The sequence below is a fragment of the Lissotriton vulgaris genome, chromosome 11 (assembly GCF_964263255.1).
Source record: "Lissotriton vulgaris chromosome 11, aLisVul1.2, whole genome shotgun sequence".
Classification (NCBI taxonomy): domain Eukaryota; kingdom Metazoa; phylum Chordata; class Amphibia; order Caudata; family Salamandridae; genus Lissotriton; species Lissotriton vulgaris.
In genome coordinates this window covers 28,721,935-28,739,616 of record NC_141699.1, presented here as the reverse complement: position 1 = coordinate 28,739,616, position 17,682 = coordinate 28,721,935, and the positions used below count along the sequence as shown (strand labels likewise).

General features: G+C 46.2%; 1 protein-coding gene across 1 annotated transcript in view; it reads left to right on the top strand.

Annotated features, from left to right (window-relative positions):
- PIWIL1 (piwi like RNA-mediated gene silencing 1) overlaps positions 1 to 17,682 on the top strand; it is a 1,696,151-nt gene that overhangs the window by 179,619 nt on the left and 1,498,850 nt on the right. The window lies entirely within an intron of this gene.

The following is a 17,682-nucleotide window of genomic DNA, read 5'->3' as shown; positions in this document are numbered from 1 at the left end:
AATCTTTCAGGAGAATGTAAAGACATTTTGGCCCAGGCCCGAGCGCCTACAACGAACAAAACCTATCGGGCTAAGTGGAAGAGATTCTGCCTTTGGTGTCGGAGAGAAGGTCTACTTCCATATACTTCTGCACCGCACCAACTCTTGCCTTACGAAATCTGGATTGGCTCCTTCTTCTGTAAAGGTACATCTAGCGGCCATTTCTAGGTTTAGATCATCATAAGGTCCTTCACTTTGGCCTGCAAGGATCATTAAACAATTCCTGAAGGGTTTATTCAGGGTTTTTCCACCAGGCCGGCCTCCACCACCAGCCTGGCATCTTAATTTGGTCCTGTCACATCTAATGAAGGCCCCATTTGAACCTATTCATAGGGCCGACCTGAAGTTTCTCTCATGGAAACTGGCTCTTCTCTTGGCTCTGACATCGGCTAGAAGAGTTAGTGAGCTCCAGGCTTTCACAATTGAGGAACCTTTTCTACAATTCAAAAATGATGTTCTCATCCTAAGGACAAATCCTAAATTTATTCCGAAGGTACCGTCAGAATTTCATCTGAATGAGCCGGTGGTCTTAAAATCCTTCTTCCCGCGGCCCTCCACGCCAGCTGAAAGAGCTTTGCACTCTTTGGACATTCACAGATGTCTCCGGTTCTACCTGGAGCGAACAAGACTATTCAGAAAATCTTCCCAGCTTTTTGTTTCATTCAGTGCTCCTCGGAAGGGGTGCCCAGTGTAGGAAGGTACCTCCTGACTATGGTTGCCCCCAACTTTTTGCCCTGTGTTTTAGCTGGTTTTTGACAGTCGACCTGGGACCCTGCCAATCAGGACCCCAGGCCTACTGCTCTCTCTTTAAAATGGATTCCATGTACCTTAGGTACATTTCCAATTGGTACTGGGCCACCTTATCAGACCCTGTAACTCAGGGCATAGGTGTATCAAGGGCCTACCAGGGGCTGAAGCATGTATTGTGCCACACCTGGCTGGCCTCCTAAATTTGACACAACTGGCTGCATGACAGCTGGGGCAAAGTCGTGTAATCACCCTTTGCTGTAGATATAGTATACCTATGTCTAACCCTAAAATGGACACACAGATTCCTATCAGTCACTCCTATGGCAGGCCTTGACAATCCTGAAGGCAGAGTGCTTGGAATCGTGTGAGATGGTGCTCTGGCATGAGCTGAGCCTGTCTGCAGCTTGCGGAACCAAGTCCTAATAGCTGTTCCATGATATCGCATACCATATACTCTTAAGTGCATTATAATCCTTGCGGTTAAATGCTATCTTTGGTATTGCTTTATCAAAACGTGTCGAGTAAGGTGTCATACGAATTGGAATACTAACCCCTCGCCAATTCTGGCGACGGGGTTAGCATTCCACCCTTCTCTGCGTTGGGCCCTTCTGCTTTTGCGTGCTCACCGCGCTGTGTGGCTACTATCCGGCTGGCTTGTGGCCTTCTTCACGACGCCCGACGACATCACTGCTGCTGGTCTGGTTGCTCCAGACTGGCCCTTGCTTCCTTCAAGAGAGGCACCCCGGACCCTCCTGGTCCACTCCAGACGCCATTTTGAGTCCACCGTGTGGGCTTGAATTTGCCAAGGCTTTGTTGCCCAATCCTGGGTCCAGCGACGCTGACAGCTTCATCCATCGTGGGACAGCTCGCTCCTCCATCCTGGTCGCCGACAACGCCTCCTGGTCCGTGAGATCTGCGAGCACAGCGTCACCCACTCACCTAGTCGAGGTGACTACCATCCGGTGCCCTCCTGGTGCCACCTGACTACTGGCTAGTAGTCTCGAACTTGGTCCCCTCTGCTTTCAGGTGTCATCTTCCTTCGATCCAGGCTTGGATCCATCGAACTTTCTTCACTGGTCGCCTGCCAGCAACTTCTTTCTTCCAGGCTCCTGGTCCGTCTACGAGGATTCCCGACGTCTTTTGAGACCTATGCAGCTGCAGCCCCTGGGCTAGGTAACTTCGGCATTTCGGTGCCCCAGCATAGCCTCACTATCCAAGGGTCAGAATCCACTTTCGTTTTCCTCCTACCAGGTCGGGTTCGCCCGAGAACACTAACTTTGTCTTTACTAGCTACCATGACTTTGTCCCGCATCACGCGTGAGAGTGCACACTCTGCACCCGAGTCCCCTGGGTCTCCTAGAAGTAATCTGAAGATTCTATAGTCAAGATCTAGCGATTCCAAAGCCTATTAGTACTGTACTTACCTGCTAGTAATTTCGCATTCCACTTTCAGAGTATATGGTTTTCCGTGCCCCTCGGGCATTTGTATATACTGTGCTAACTTAAGTATTTTCGTAAGAGTTTTGTGTTGTGCTTAGTACCCTGTCCTCGTAAAGAGTACAGGGCTGTTGTGATTCTTAATAAATATCTTGTTTATTTTTCATAACACTTGTGTGGTGTCCTTTCACTGGGTATTCAAGGGTATATGTGTGGTAAACAGCTGGCTTAACACGTCCTCTCGAGTCTTTAGCCTTAGACTGCTCGTATCCATGCTACTAGGATAGCTGGTCTATAAGGTTGACTTACAACCAATCATCAATAAGGGTTGCTGGACTGATACATAGTGTTCACTCGAATAGTGAGCACTGCATATCAGGCCACCTTCTCACACCCAGTTTCTAAACCCTGCATTTCCCGCTGGATATCCAGTGCAATACACTTTTGCCGTCCAGCAGCGGGGAAACCATTTCAACGAGCAGTTTGTGCTCATTCTACGAGATCAATGGCTTCATCGGTGGCTCTATTCTCAGGTGTCCCGATCAAGGACATATGTAGAGCGGCGATATGGAGCAGTGTCCACACCTTTACTCGCCACTACTGCTTGGATTCTTCTGTGAAAGAGGATGCAGCATTGGGCCAGGCGGTTTTTAGGAACCTTTTCCAATAAGTCGGTGCGCTTTCCTTACTATCCCGCCTTCCTGTTTGCATATTTTGTATTACTTGTTATTATTTTGCTTTGTGATGCAACAGTGTATCTGGTTTTCTTATCAGAATTATGTATGACATTTTCAGGTACACATATTAGAAAATATGCTTTTCTCTTTACTGCTAGCTACTCTGATACAAAGCATGGGAATCTATGAAAGTTCCAATACTGGGGCAAGAAAACAAGTTACTTACCTGTAACTTTGGTTCCCCAGTATTGGTAACTTTCATAGATTCCCATGCGCCCACCCTCCTCCCCTGGGAAAGCTCAGCCTTATTGTCCTATGATGTTGCTTTTCACAACGGCTACGAAAATCTGAGGCTCTCTCAGGAAGGTTCTATGGGGTGAGGCTGCTCTGATTGGCTACTGCAAGAATTTGGTCTTTTACAAAAAGAGGTGGATAAGCTACAAAATGAGATGAGGCCTAGGCCTATTTTTTCACTTTGTGCTTACTACTAAGGTATTTTCTATTTACCGAGGCTCCCATTCAGACGACTGGGAATGATACAAAGCATGAGAATCTATGAAAGTTACCAATACTGGGGAACCAAAGTTACAGGTAAGTAACTTGTTTTCATCCCCCTGGAAGAGAACTAGGATTCTCCAGTATTAGGGGTATCTTTCATAGATTCACATGCCTGAATCATTCCCTGTCGTCGGAGTGGGAGTCCCTCGGTACATAAAAAAGCAATAATCTGCCATAAATATATAGTAAATACCAATAAAAACAAACCAGGACGTAAAGTAGCCAAAGCTACAGTAGAAAAAACTTCCACACCTATGACTTTCCTAGTCATTTTGTATAGTCCAAACTACAGCCAATCAGGCGCCAGCACCCACCAGAAGGTTCTCCCCAGAGGCTCAGGCTCTCAGATTTTCTACCGCACGTCAAGTGAAGGGAGTCTCCCTGAGCTCTGCTCAGTTTTCTTCTCTTTCTTCCTTTTGGATCTATTCTTCAAGGATGTCTTCAAAGAAATCTGTTAAGAGCCTGTGATTCTTGTAGTAAGCTCCGGCTTTTTAAAGAGGACCCCCACAAAATATATTTATTGCCTGTATCCAGATCACCAAGTCAAGGACTGTAAGATCTGCAGAACCTTTCCTCCGAAGACTCTCAGAGACAGAGGGTCGGTTGCTTTTGTGGCTACAAAAGCTTAAGGATTCTGATAATCCTGTGTCTAAAGTTGGCAGTATTGCCTCTGGTACCACTTCAGCTTCTAGAAAGAGGCCTGCATCTGAGGTATTGCCATCTCCTGGAGCTAAGGTTGCTAAAAAACATCAACCTTCTAACGGGTCTGACAATCCTTCCACTTCTAAGGCTACCTCCACAAGCAAGGACATAGAGGGTTCTTCTGCACCTCAAAAACTGTCCTCTAAAAGATTGCCTCAGTCAGCTGACAAAGTTTCACCTCAGGCTTCATCTTTCTCGTCGACGTCGCCATCTTCTGCCTCATCGTCAACTAAGACCTCCGTTGACGCAACATTTACGTCGACAGTGACATTCCCAAGCCAAGCCCCAGATGATCATGTCGGCGGCTTCTTCACCAACTAGGGTCTATCTGTTAGACCTCTCACGTCGACGGCGACCATCTTAGATGCCTTGTCGTTGACTCCTCTAAAGGCTCTACCGCCGACGAAGATACCGTTGACGGGCTCATCGGCGAGCTCCACTCCGTCGATTAAGTTACCACCGTCGACAAAGGCGTCGACGAAGATTGTACCGTCGACTAAGCCCAATCCGGCGACGACTGCCATCCCGACTACGAAGTCTGTCCCGTCGATGAAGTCTACACCGTCAACAACCTGTACCGTCGACTAAGCTCGTTCCGTCGAAGAAGCCCATTTCGTCGACTAAGTCCATTCCGTCGACGAAGCCTGTGCCGTCGACTAAGCCTATGCTGTTGACTAAGCCTATTTCGTCGACTAAGCCTATTTCGTCGACGACGGAACCATTGATGTCTGCTTCATCGGCAGCGGTGGACCCACCGTCTACGCCGCAATTGTCATCTTGCACTGCGTTGCAGGTCTGGTCACTGTCTACGGCAGCGGTCTTCAATCTGTGGGGCGCGACCCCCAGGGGGGTCGTGGAGTCCTGGGAAGGGGGTCGCAGATTCTGCAGAGTGCAGTTCCTGGCATTGGGCTGAGGGTGCTCACAGCGGAGGCCTAATTCACACCGAGGTGTAAAAAACATCAACGCCTCATTAACAAGTAAAAGGTCTTTTAAAGACCTGTCAAGTACTTGGGTGTGACTGTGTGTGTGTGTCCCTGAAGCTGTTACAGCCGGGCTCACATACACGAGCTGGGGGAGCTGGGGGGGGTGGGGGGGGGGTCTGGGGGAGTGGCTGTAGTGTAGCCCTTTGAGTTCAATGGATGTTGCACACCTGGAGCTGTGGGTCCTGTGACACGTCGCCCGCCCCCAGCAGGGAGGCACAGAGATGCCCTCCCATGAGTGGGAAAGAATAATGAAGACGACACAGAGATACTGATTCCCCCTCTAACCCCCCATGAGAGAGGCACAGAAAAGGTGGGTGGATGAATGATGGGTGGATGGATGGATGGATGGATGGATGAAAGGCTGAAGGATGGATGAATGTGTGAAAAGATGGGTGGATGAATGATGAGTGGATGGATGGATGAATGAAAGGGTGGATGGATGAATGATGGATGGATGGATGGAAGTATGAAAGGGTGGATGGATGAAGGATAGATTGGTGAAGGATAGATGTATGGATGGAAGAATGAAAGGGTGGACGGAAGAATGGATGGATGAAAGGGTGGATGGATGGATGGATGAAGGATGGATGTGTAAAAAGATGGGTGGATGAATGAAGGGTGAATGGATGGATGAAAGGGTGGATGGATGAATGATGGATGTATGGATGGAAGAATGAAAGGGTGGACGGATGAAGGATTATTGGATGAAAGGGTGGATGGATGAATGATGGATGGATGAATATGTAAAAAGATGGGTGGATGAATGATGGGTGAATGGATGGATGGATGGATGGATGGATGGATGAATGATGGATGTATGGATGGAAGGATGAAAGGGTGGATGGATGTATGGAAGGATGAAAGGGTGGATGGATGGATGGATGAAGGATGGATGGATGTATGTATGTATGGATGGGAGGATGAAAGGGTGGATGGATGAACGATGTATGTAGGTATGGATAACAGGATGAAAGGGTGGGTGGATGGATGTATGGATGGATAAAAGGCTGGATGGATGGATGAATGATGCATGGATGGATGTGTGAAAACGTGGGGGGGATGAATGATGGGTGGATGGATGAAAGGGTGGATGGATGTATGGATGAAAGGGTGGATGGATGTATGGATGGGAGGATGAAAGGGTGGATGGATGGATGGATGGATGGATGGATGGATGGATGGATGGATGGATGAAGGATGGATGTATGGATGGGAGGATGAAAGGGTGGATGAAAGGGTGGATGGATGGATGAAGGATGGATGTATGGATGGGAGGATGAAAGGGTGGATGGATGAAGGATGGATGTATGGATGGGAGGATGAAAGGGCGTATGGATGTATGAATGGATAAAAGGTTGCATGGATGAATGATGGATGGATGGATGTGTGGAAAGGTGGGTGGATGAATGATGGGTGGATGGAAGGAAGGGTGGATGGGTAAAGGATGGGTGAATGGATGGATGATGGATGTATGGATGGAAGGATGAAAGGGTGGATGGATGAAGGATAGATTGAAGGATAGATGTATGGATGGAAGAATGAAAGGGTGGACAGATGAAGGATGGATGGATGAAAGGGTGGATGGATGAAGGCTGGATGGATGTGTGAAAAGGTGGGGGATGAATGATGGGTAGATATATGGATGAAAGGGTGGGTGGATGGATGGATGAAAGGGTGGATAGGTGAAGGATGGATGTATGGATGGGAGGATGAAAGGGTGGGTGGATGAAGGATGGGAAGATGAAAGGGTGGATGGATGTATGAATGGATAAAAGGTTGCATGGATGAATGATGGATGGATGTGTGAAAAGGTGGGTGGATGAATGATGGGTGGATGGAAGGAAGGGTGAATGGGTAAAGGATGGATGTATGGATGGAAGGAAGGATGAAAGGGTGGATGGATGAAGGATGGATGTATGGATGGAAGGATGAAAGGATGGATGGATGTGTGAAAGTGTGGGTGGATGAATGATGGAGGGATGTGATGAGGTCTAACAGGCGCATTTATGGTTGTCAAAAGTTGATGATGAGGAGTACCAGTTTCTAGAAACTTTTGTCAGAAGGGGGTCCTTACGCCTAAAAAGGTTTTACAAGGGGGTCTCGGCATCAAAAAGTTTGAAGACCTCTGGTCTACGGTGTTCTTAACACCAAAGCAGTCTTTAGTTCAAAGGCGTGAACCAGCTTTCCAGCTCTCACCCCTACATATTTCACCTCAGAAGATGCCGTCCCAGGTTCCTGACAAGCTTTTAGACTCTGACAGTGAGGATGAGGTGGTTCAAAGGACATTCGGAGCAGCCATTAGTCCTTCTGAGTTAAATATAAAGTTTCAAGAAGAGGAACAGGAGGATACACAATCACCTGTACGAATGGCGTCCCCTGTAGACCGTGTCCCTGTCTCACAGGTGCCAATTGCTTTTCTTACCAACCTACAGTATATGTTGGATGATTATTATAGAAGGTTTCCGCCATCTGAATCTACAGGCCTGTTACTCCGGCTACTGAAGCGCCTTTGCCAGTTTTTCCACCGGCAAATCCTTCACCTCCACCGCTCAATCAGCCTGTGGATCCACAGTCTTCGGATGAAGATGATCAAAGAGAGGAAGGAGTAGTAGAGGATCAGTTGGAGTGGGATGAATACCAGGTGCAAACTCCTTCTCCTTCACCTCCGACTGTTTCAATCTCACTGCCGGTGGATGTGGAAGGAGAAGTAGAGGATCAGTCGGAGTCGGATGAATACCAGGTGCAAACTCCTTCTCCTTCACCTCAGACTGTCTCAATCTCACCGCCGGTGGATGTGGGTAGCTTCCACCTTTTAATGGAGCGTGCAACTAAACGTTTTCATATTGATATGGAACACATGGAACAAGACTGTTTTCTAAATGACTTTAAAGATCAGCCCAGGAAACAGATCAAGTCTATACCCATCTTTGACTTTATTTGGCAGGAGGGAATAAAGGTCATGGCAACCCCGGCATCCATCCTCCAATCTTGCCACAAATGGAAAAAAAGTACAGGGCACCGGACAAATCACCTGCGTGCCTCATTGAACAGCCGAAGCTTGATTCTGTAATTGTCCAAGCAGCTCAAAAGAGGGCTAGAAACCCTTCCTTTCCTGTTACAGCCCCGCCGGACAGAGATGGCAGACGCCTAGATTCTATTGGGAAGCGCGTCTCCACCATGGCGGCTACGACTGTTCGAGCGGCTAATTCATTGGCCATCTTATGAAGATATGACCGACAGATGTGGTCGGACATCGCACCGTTCATTGACCTCCTTCCTGAGCCTTCCAAGGCTGAGGCGCTGAAGATCCTACAAGAAGGCCAAAGAATCTCAGAAGAGATTATTGATTCAGCAGTTGATGTGGCCTCAACTGGCTTTCGACAACTAGCGGGCGCTGCGGTTCTGCGTAGGCAGGGGTAGCTACGTTCCACTTCCTTCAGGCAAGAGGTCCAGAATAAGGTATTGGACATGCCATAGGATGGGGAATATCTGTTTGGCCCCCAAGTGGAGGAAGCCTTACAGACGATAAAGAAGGATACGGAAACAGCAAAATCCTTGGGCACCCTTTCGAGGAGCGAGCGGACGGGGATCGTCCTCCAACAGAGGTGGATACAACCAACAATCCTCCTACATTAAAGGCAATCAGCGCCATCAGACCCAGCGCTACCAATCTTACGGCCAGAGAAAGTCTACTTATACCCAGAACAGGGGGAAGACAAATTACAGCGGAAAGATTAAGCGCCAATGAGACATTTCACCTGCCACCACCACTGCCCCACTCTCGAGGAAAAATTGGAGGACGAATATCAAAATTTTTCTCAAATTGGCTGTCGATAACATCAGACAAATGGGTCCTGGATATCGTGGCCAGGGGCCATGCCCTAGAATTCGAGCAATTTCCTCCAAATGTCCCACCGAAAGGACCACCTCCAGCTCACATGAAGGAGCTGTTTGCCCAAATCAAATTGATGATACAAAAAGGACCGATCGAGAGTGTACCTTAGAAAATGAGGGGAATGGGGTTTTACTCTAGATTTTTCCTAATAAATAAGAAAAACGGAGAGTGGCGCCCGATCCTAGATCTTCGCGCTCTAAACAAGTATTTAAAGAAGTTAACATTCAGGATGTTATCGCTTCAGGAAATATTACATCTTTTGGCAGCGGGAGATTACATGGTCACCTTAGATCTCCAAGATGCATATTTCCATATCCCCATTCTACCTCGCCACAGAAAAATCCTGCGCTTCAGGGTGGCTGGCGGGGATTACCAATTCAAAGTCCTTCCTTTCGCACTACGGTCAGCGCCAAGAGTGTTTACAAAGGTTTTGGCTCCAGTGGTGGCGCACCTCCGGCTGGAGGGGATTCACATTTTCCCATACTTAGACCACTGCCTTATAAAGGCCAGTTCTCGCGTGGTTGCACATTATCATCTACAACAGTGTCTACACTGGTTTCAGTCTCTGGGTCTGTCCTTAAACCTCAGCAAATCCCAATTCAAACCTTCTCAAAGACAGGCTTTCTTAGGAGCAACATTGGACACCCAAAAGCTCCAAGCTTTTGTCTCTGAGGAGAGACAAATGAAGATAAAACACATGGCGCAGAATCTGCTATCAAGAAGGTCCGTTTCAGTTCGACTGTACAAGTCTTTTCTGAGGATGATATCATCTTGCATCCCATTAATACCAAACTACCGCCTCCGGATGAGACCGCTTCAGGAAGAACTGAGCTTGCATTGGCTACAGGTCTCCGGCACTTTCGAAGATCTCATCCGGATCACACCGCTCATGCGGAATTCTCTCCTCTGGTGGACACAAAAGCGACATCTCCAGCAGGGGTGCGCATTCCTTCAAGATGCACCAAGCCTTACCATCATGACGGATGCGTCTCTCGAGGGCTGGGGAGCGCATCTTCAGGGCCTCACAATCCGCGGCAAGTGGACTGTTCAACAAAAGCGGTGGCACATCAACCGTCTGAAACTGAGAGCCATTTTTCTTGCACTCAAGGCTTTTTGTGAAATCATTCAGGATGCCAATGTGTTGGTGAGAACAGACAACACAACAAGCATGCACTACATCAACAAGCAGGGAGGAACACGGTCACTTCTCCTGTCCCAAGAAGCCCAAGACCTATGGGCAGGGGCTTTAAAGCACAATATAAATCTTCAAGCAGTGCATGTTCCGGGAACCGTGAACGTCCTGGCAGACGCCTTTTTTCCTGCAATTAGCAAGATCAGGCCTGTCTCACGCAACCTTGAAGGTTTTTCTGGCTGCGATCTCAAGGTATCGACCGTATGGGACCAATTCCCTTTACTCTGCGAGGATTATACAACAATTCTTTAAAGGCCTCTTAAGAATGTTCCCTCGAGTACGCAGTCCACATCCTGCATGGCTTCTAAATGTGGTCCTGGCACAACTCATGAGTCACCCATTCGAGCCCGTCCACAAGGCCGACCTGAAATATCTCTCGTGGAAGGTATCACTGCTGCTGGCTTAAACATCCTCCAGGAGAGCCAGTGATATCCAGGCTTTCACTGTTCACCATCCTTTCCTGCAGTTTACAAGTGACTCTGTATTGCTCCGCACTAATCCGAAGTATATTCCTAAAGTACCTTCGGATTTCCACCTAAACGAACCTATAATTCTAAAGTCATTCTTTACTAACCCGCAAACACCATCGGAAAGAGCGTTGCATACGCTGGACGTTAAAAGGTGTCTTAAATTCTATCTGCAGAGAACATCCGCTTTGTGCAGTTCTGACCAACTATTTATCACCTTCGGTGCAATTTGACCGTTGCAAGCAGCTCCTAGAGCGCATTCTACAAGAGCAATGTCATATTCTACGGCCTTATTTGCTGGAGTCCCTCTTCAGCAGATCTGCAGAGGCGGCTACTTGGGCCAGTCGCCATACATTTACCAGACATTATTGTCTGGAAGCAACCAGCGAGACCGATACTTCTGTGGGTTGAGCAGTTCTATGGAATCTTTTCAACTAAGGTGAGCCTCCGTTTCCCACCTCCTTTTACTGCTGTCAGATGCTTCCTATGTTCTGTTCTACACATGCTTACATGATAGCACTCTGCTATGCTTAAAATGATGTGTATTTTCAGTTTTCACTGTTATGACTTATATGCTGACAAGCTTGACTACCATTGGCGTCTGCCTAGCACGGATATGTACTGCCAGCTACTCTGATTCAGGCATGTGAATCTATGAAAGACACCCCTAATATTGGAGAACAATAGTTACTTACCTGTAATCTGTAGTTCTCCAGTATTGGTGTCTTTCATAGATTCACATGCAACCCACCCACCTCCCCTCAGAGGCTTTTAGGCTATATTGGTTTACCTTCACTCCTTGCGAGAATCTGAGAGCCTGAGCCTCTGGGGAGAAGCTTCTGGTGGGACTATACAAAATGACTAGGATAGTCATAGGTGTGTAAGTTTTTTCTACTGTAGCTTTGGCTACTTTACGTCCTGGTTTGTTTTTATTGGTATTTACTATATATTTATGGCATATTATTGCTTTTTTATGTACCGTGGGACTCCACCTCCGACGACAGGGAATGATTCAGGCATGTGAATCTATGAAAGATACCCCTAATACTGGAGAATCCTAGTTCTCTTCCAGGGGAATGAAAACAAGTTACTTACCTGTAACTTTGGTTCCCCAGTATTGGTAACTTTCATAGATTCCCATGCTTTGTATCATTCCCCGTCGTCGGAATGGGAGCCTCGGTAAATAGAAAATACCTTAGTAGTAAGCACAAAGTGAAAAAATAGGCCTAGGCCTCATCTCATTTTGTAGCTTATCCACCTCTTTTTGTAAAAGAGACCAAATTCTTGCAGTAGCCAATCAGAGCAGCCTCACCCCATACAACCTTCCTGAGAGAGCCTCAGATTTTCGTAGCCGTTGTGAACAGCAACATCATAGGACAATAAGGCTGAGCTTTCCCAGGGGAGGAGGGTGGGCGCATGGGAATCTATGAAAGTTACCAATACTGGGGAACCAAAGTTACAGGTAAGTAACTTGTTTTCTTGCCCCAGTATTGGAACTTTCATAGATTCCCATGCATTGTATCAGAATAGCTAGCAGTAAAGAGAAAAGCATATTTTGTAATGTGTATCTGAAAATGTCATACATCATTCTGATAAGAAAACCAGATACAGTTGTTTCACAAAGCAAAATATTAACTAGTAATACAAAATATGCAAACAGGAAGGCGGGATAGTAAGGAAAGCTCACCCACTTATTGGAAAAGGTTCCTCAAAACCGCCTGGCCCACTGCCGCTGTGGTTCTCCAGTATTGTTGTCTTTCATAGATTCACATGCAACCCACCCACCTCCCCTCAGAGGCTTTTAGGCTATATTGGCTTACCTTCACTCCTTGCGAGAATCTGAGAGCCTGAGCCTCTGGGGAGAACTTTCTGGTGGGTGCTGGGTGCTGGCGCCTGATTGGCTGTATTTTGGACTATACAAAATGAGTAGGATAGTCATAGGTGTGGAAGTTTTTTCTACTGTAGCTTTGGCTACTTTACTTCCTGGTTTGTTTTTATTGGTATTTACTATGTTTATATTTTGTAAAACAACGGTCCCATGCATAAGAAATATATGCGAAGCAATAAATATAGACTAAAGCAATTCTATATTTGGAGCGACATGTCCAGCCGGACAGAGGTCTTCAATTTTTTACTCAATTGAAAGTTTTATATACAAAAGGAATACCTTCAACAAATCACCAGTGTGGGGATTTGTTGAAGGTATTCCTTTTGTATATAAAACTTTCAATTGAGTAAAAAATATAGAATTGATTTTGTCTATTTATTGCTTCGCATATATTTCTTATGCATGGGACCATTGTTGTTTTACAAAGTATGCTGCCCGAGGTCCTATGCTGACTCACTTGGGGCCCCTTGTCTTAACATACTATATATTTATGGCATATTATTGCTTTTTTATGTACCGTGGGACTCCCACTCCGACGACTGGGAATGATTCAGGCATGTGAATCTATGAAAGACACCAATACTGGAGAACCACAGATTACAGGTAAGTAACTTATCTGTCTCGGGCATCTGGCGATACGAATTCCCTACCCTACCTACAGGTCATCTATTTTCTCATAATAATGTCAAAATCCCTGATGTTTGTGAAAGACATTGATCAGTTGCAATTGAAAGTCCTTGCTTTCAGGCTGAGCTGGACAATAGAAAGTTTCTCCAGATGTATGGTGTTTATCTCAGCACTGTTGGCATAAAGAAGTTGACTGCAACTTTGATTCAAAGGATACATTTTTTGGGGCATGTTAGACGCCTAGGTCACAAGAGTGTATTGTTCGGATGAGAGACTTTAATCTGTCTGAATTGTAGTCTGAGAACCTCATCTGACCTCGTACCAGGCAGCTCTACTGAGAACGATTGCTTCCTGCATGTTTCTGGTTTCTCATGCCAGGTTTCATATACCATTGCAGCAATGCATGTAGTACCAATGGAGTCTGCTCAGGCAGAGCAGGGAGAACAAATTCATACTGTCCTAGGCTGCGATCCACTAGTTTCCTTGGTGATGCCAGTTGAAAAATCAACTTAATGGAATTCCTTTGCATCAGTATGTCATAACGGATAGTCCTGCACACTTCCCTAAAGGATCAACTTAATGAAAGGCTGCCTGCGTGGCTTTGTTACTTTTATCTTTCAAGGCAAAGTTCTGTTTCTTCAAACAAAATACAGCAACAATGTGTTTTGACAAACCGGGTAGCTCTTGATAGGTCACTGTGTCCCTGGAAGCACTAGTGACCTGGATATGTTTTACAGCAAGGAACTTGAACATCATAACTGTTCATCTGCCAGAAAACCAGAAGCCGGCGCTTCTGTTCAACCTAAGGAAATTATAGGTGGGTTTTCAATGGCTTACTGCTGCAAATATTCTTTAGTGACTGCGGCTATCCTCAAATTGACTTAATAGTAGACACAGAAAAAAACACCTCCACATACTATCAGCCAAGGTTAAAGAGGAATGCTCTTGAACGTTTTCAGAGGTTTCTGTACCCTTTTCCTCCAATTCTGTTCATCCTGAATATGCTGATGAAGCTGTACCCTTGCAAAGCCAGGATGATCCTGTTATGGTTGTAGTGGCAGTACCAGTTGTTTCGCAGACCTCCTGCACTGATTTGAGGGACCACCAAGGAGGTCTACAGAGCAGAATTGATCTCCTGCTTAAGTTCGGGACCCAGATCTTGCACTCCTAAACATCCACTGTTGGAGTTGTCTGAATCCAGCCAGTCTCCTGGGTCCCTATCTATTACCACATTTTCATATAGATTATTTACAAGAAGCAAAGCATCCCTTCATCAGAACATCTTAGGCTTTCAAGTGTAAACTGTTCTGAATCTTGTGTATCCAAAACTAAAATCTCTTCAGAAGTCAAAAAGAAATAGTGGTTTCTTGCCTTCAAGGCTACAGTTTTCATCCATTTAGATTCTCGTTGCAGCATTTACTGCCGTCAGTAAATATTCACAAACTTTTCTTTAGTGTTTTCCTTCAAATAAATTCCCTTCACCATGAAAATTCAGTATCAACCGTTCCAGGTAATGGGTTCACCTATTCTATATACAAGAAAATCTGCTGATTTTTGATAGCTATTACTTTGACTTAGAGTATGTAATATAGAAGCATTGTGTGTTCGTGAACCTTAAACTGTTACACAAGAAGAGGGTGATAAGTTTCCTACATAAGGTGGTCTTAGGTTTTCATGTCAATCTGTCTATTTCTGTATTTACTTTCTTTCCAAGCCCTTTGACTCTAGCAGCAAGAGCCTTTTACATGTTCGACATGAGGAGAATTTTAAAATGCTATGATGTATCAAAATTGTGTATTTTACTTTTTTACCAAACCAATGTCTGTAGTAGACCTAATGTACATTGAACCAAGGGAAAAACTGCAACTCCTGAGAAAAGCCCCCTTTTGAGAGACCTGCTACATTGAGGTCCATAAATTGATTTACAAAATGAGACTGTGCGGATTTGGACTTGTGTGTATATCCTAGTAGGCAAGTTATTTTTGAGGAATATTTGAGCGATAGGTGGTGGTGTTTTGCTTAACTGCCGTGGCTGGTTGAAGGGATTGCTGTTTTATTCTTATGGCTTGAGGATCTGTTGCGGGAATTCTGCACATATACAGAACTTTGCGCAGGAAACCAGGACCTCGGTAGATAGTGTTGTACCAACCTATCACCTCAGTACCCAAAATCCCCAAAACCGACTAGCAATAGTCTCATTCGTTCTCAGACAACCAGTTAAGCTACCAGTGATTGGACGACCCGGAACACAACACTCCCGACTCCCAGGAATCGCGGGAGCAAGACCATTCTTTAACTCACCCACTCATACTTGTCCACAATAAGAGTATTCTTCAGTCACGGTGTAGTTTAAAATGTTTATTTGAACTAACGCACTCTGTTACGGTACACGTGGCATTACTAGCAGCAAGACCCGGAACACAACACTCCCGACTCTCCCAGGAATCGCGGGAGCAAGACCACTCTTTAACTCACCCACTCATACTTGTCCACAATAAGAGTATTCTTCTGTCACGGTGTAGTATAAAATGCTTATTTGAACTAAGGCACTCTGTTACGGTACACGTGGCATTACTAGCAGCAAAATGCATAGACACAATGTCAGCATGGTCACAATTCCATAGATTACGAACGGGGGAAATCTATTTTATAAAGACAGTGGAAAATGACTACAGTGCCTAACCACCCTCCCCGTGCTAAGACATAGTTTATTATAAAAAAGAAGACCTCTGGGCTTTGTCAGCAGACCACTATACCTCAAGGCCTAGATTAAAGGTTTACATCTCAGGACAAGCACAGCTCTTCTCTTTAAAGGTCTTCAAGTGCGTGAACATGCTTAGCTTGCAATATTAAAACATAAGATTTTCAGTAGTGCAGCTGTGTCCTGTTATGTCTAGGTGTGAGGGACTGACCAGAACAGAATAACAAGGGGCATTTTTTATCGACCTTGTACATAGTGTGCAGACTAAACCTCAGTGCACAACAGAGTACATGAAAAGCAGACAGTTCTCATGTGAAAGGGTACAAAGTATTGCCACATAAACGCATTTAGTGCCGTGCCCAAAAGAAGCCTAATGGCAGCAAAGCTCATGTTAACTTGGCAATGTAGACAATAAACCCACCATCCATTCTACAGATCCCTTTTAAAAGCAGGACGTTATTTACATGTAATCCTAGTTATTTTCCAGGGAAATCCTCATGAATAGTCCAGCAAGCCTTGAACCTCCCCAGACCATAAATTATACAACTTCTTTCCACTTGCACCCCGAATCCTCTTGGTTCCGTAAAAATTAACTGACTTGACACCTTTTGATTAATGTTGGGGCAAAGGAGGAAGGGCGAGGCCCTCAAATGCACAATGCCAGTTTTTCGGGCGAGCTGGTGTCAGCAGCGCGAAGCCTCTGTTGTTAGCGACTTACTCTGGAAGTGGGACAGGGGATGGGCACGAGCTTTCGGCGATTTTAGCATATGCACGCGCATGTACAGCCACGTGCCGTGCAAATCTCCTGTCCCGCTCCCGAGGCAAGTCAGCCTCCTGCAATCAATCACACACGTCTCTTGGCACGCCGTGGGGCTCTCCTCACCACTCAGGAGCTCCGTGTTGCCTCTGGTGCCATGCAGTCTTCGCCCGGTCCCTCTGATGGGGCCAGGGACTTCAGCATTCAGCGTGCAGGGTGTTCTCTCGGGGGTTCCTTCCTGTTTCTTTTGCAGGCCCCGCCCACGTCGGCTACCTGACTTCCGCGATGTCGCCTCAGTTCTTCAGGTCAGTATGATAAGCATTTCTAATTTTGTTTCTATTGCTTTTTTTGTTATTTAACCTTGCCTTCATTTTCCAGCTACTTTCGATTATTTCTTTTGCACGTTCCTGGTTCAATGTTTTTTTCAATTTCCTGCCACGCGCCTTTCCTTAGTACCCTGTCATTCAGTACTCTGACCCTGTCTCAACTGCACCCCTCCTCCATCGCCTTCGTGGCCAACCGTAATGTTAGTATACAAAGGTTTCATTTTCCTAACATTCCCTGTATGGAACGCATCCAGTCCCTAAATTTGGCTGTGATTTGGTTATGGAATGATGTACACACAGACACTATGGACTGTATCCGCTCGCCCCTACGGAGCCTGCCAACAGTTTACAATATGTCCAGTGGGAGGGGAGGCAGGGAGCTTACAAAGAGCTGCACAGTGTTTGTCACCGTTACGTTTTCTGTCTCGCGCCGGCTGCTTTGCCTCAGGGCAGGCTCCCGGGCTCTCTCCTGCTTGGTGGCTGGTGTGAGAGCCACCATTGGAAGAGCAGAGCCTATTGTCCTCTTGTGGGACAGAGGAGGTGCTCATGTTATCGACAGGCCTCTGACAGCACGCAGCCTTCGGTCACTCCAGTGGGATGCCGTCTTGAGGGTGAACACTTGACCGCCAGACATCTCATCACGCCCAACAGTCACACTCACCGTGCCTGAACGGCTGGCTTGC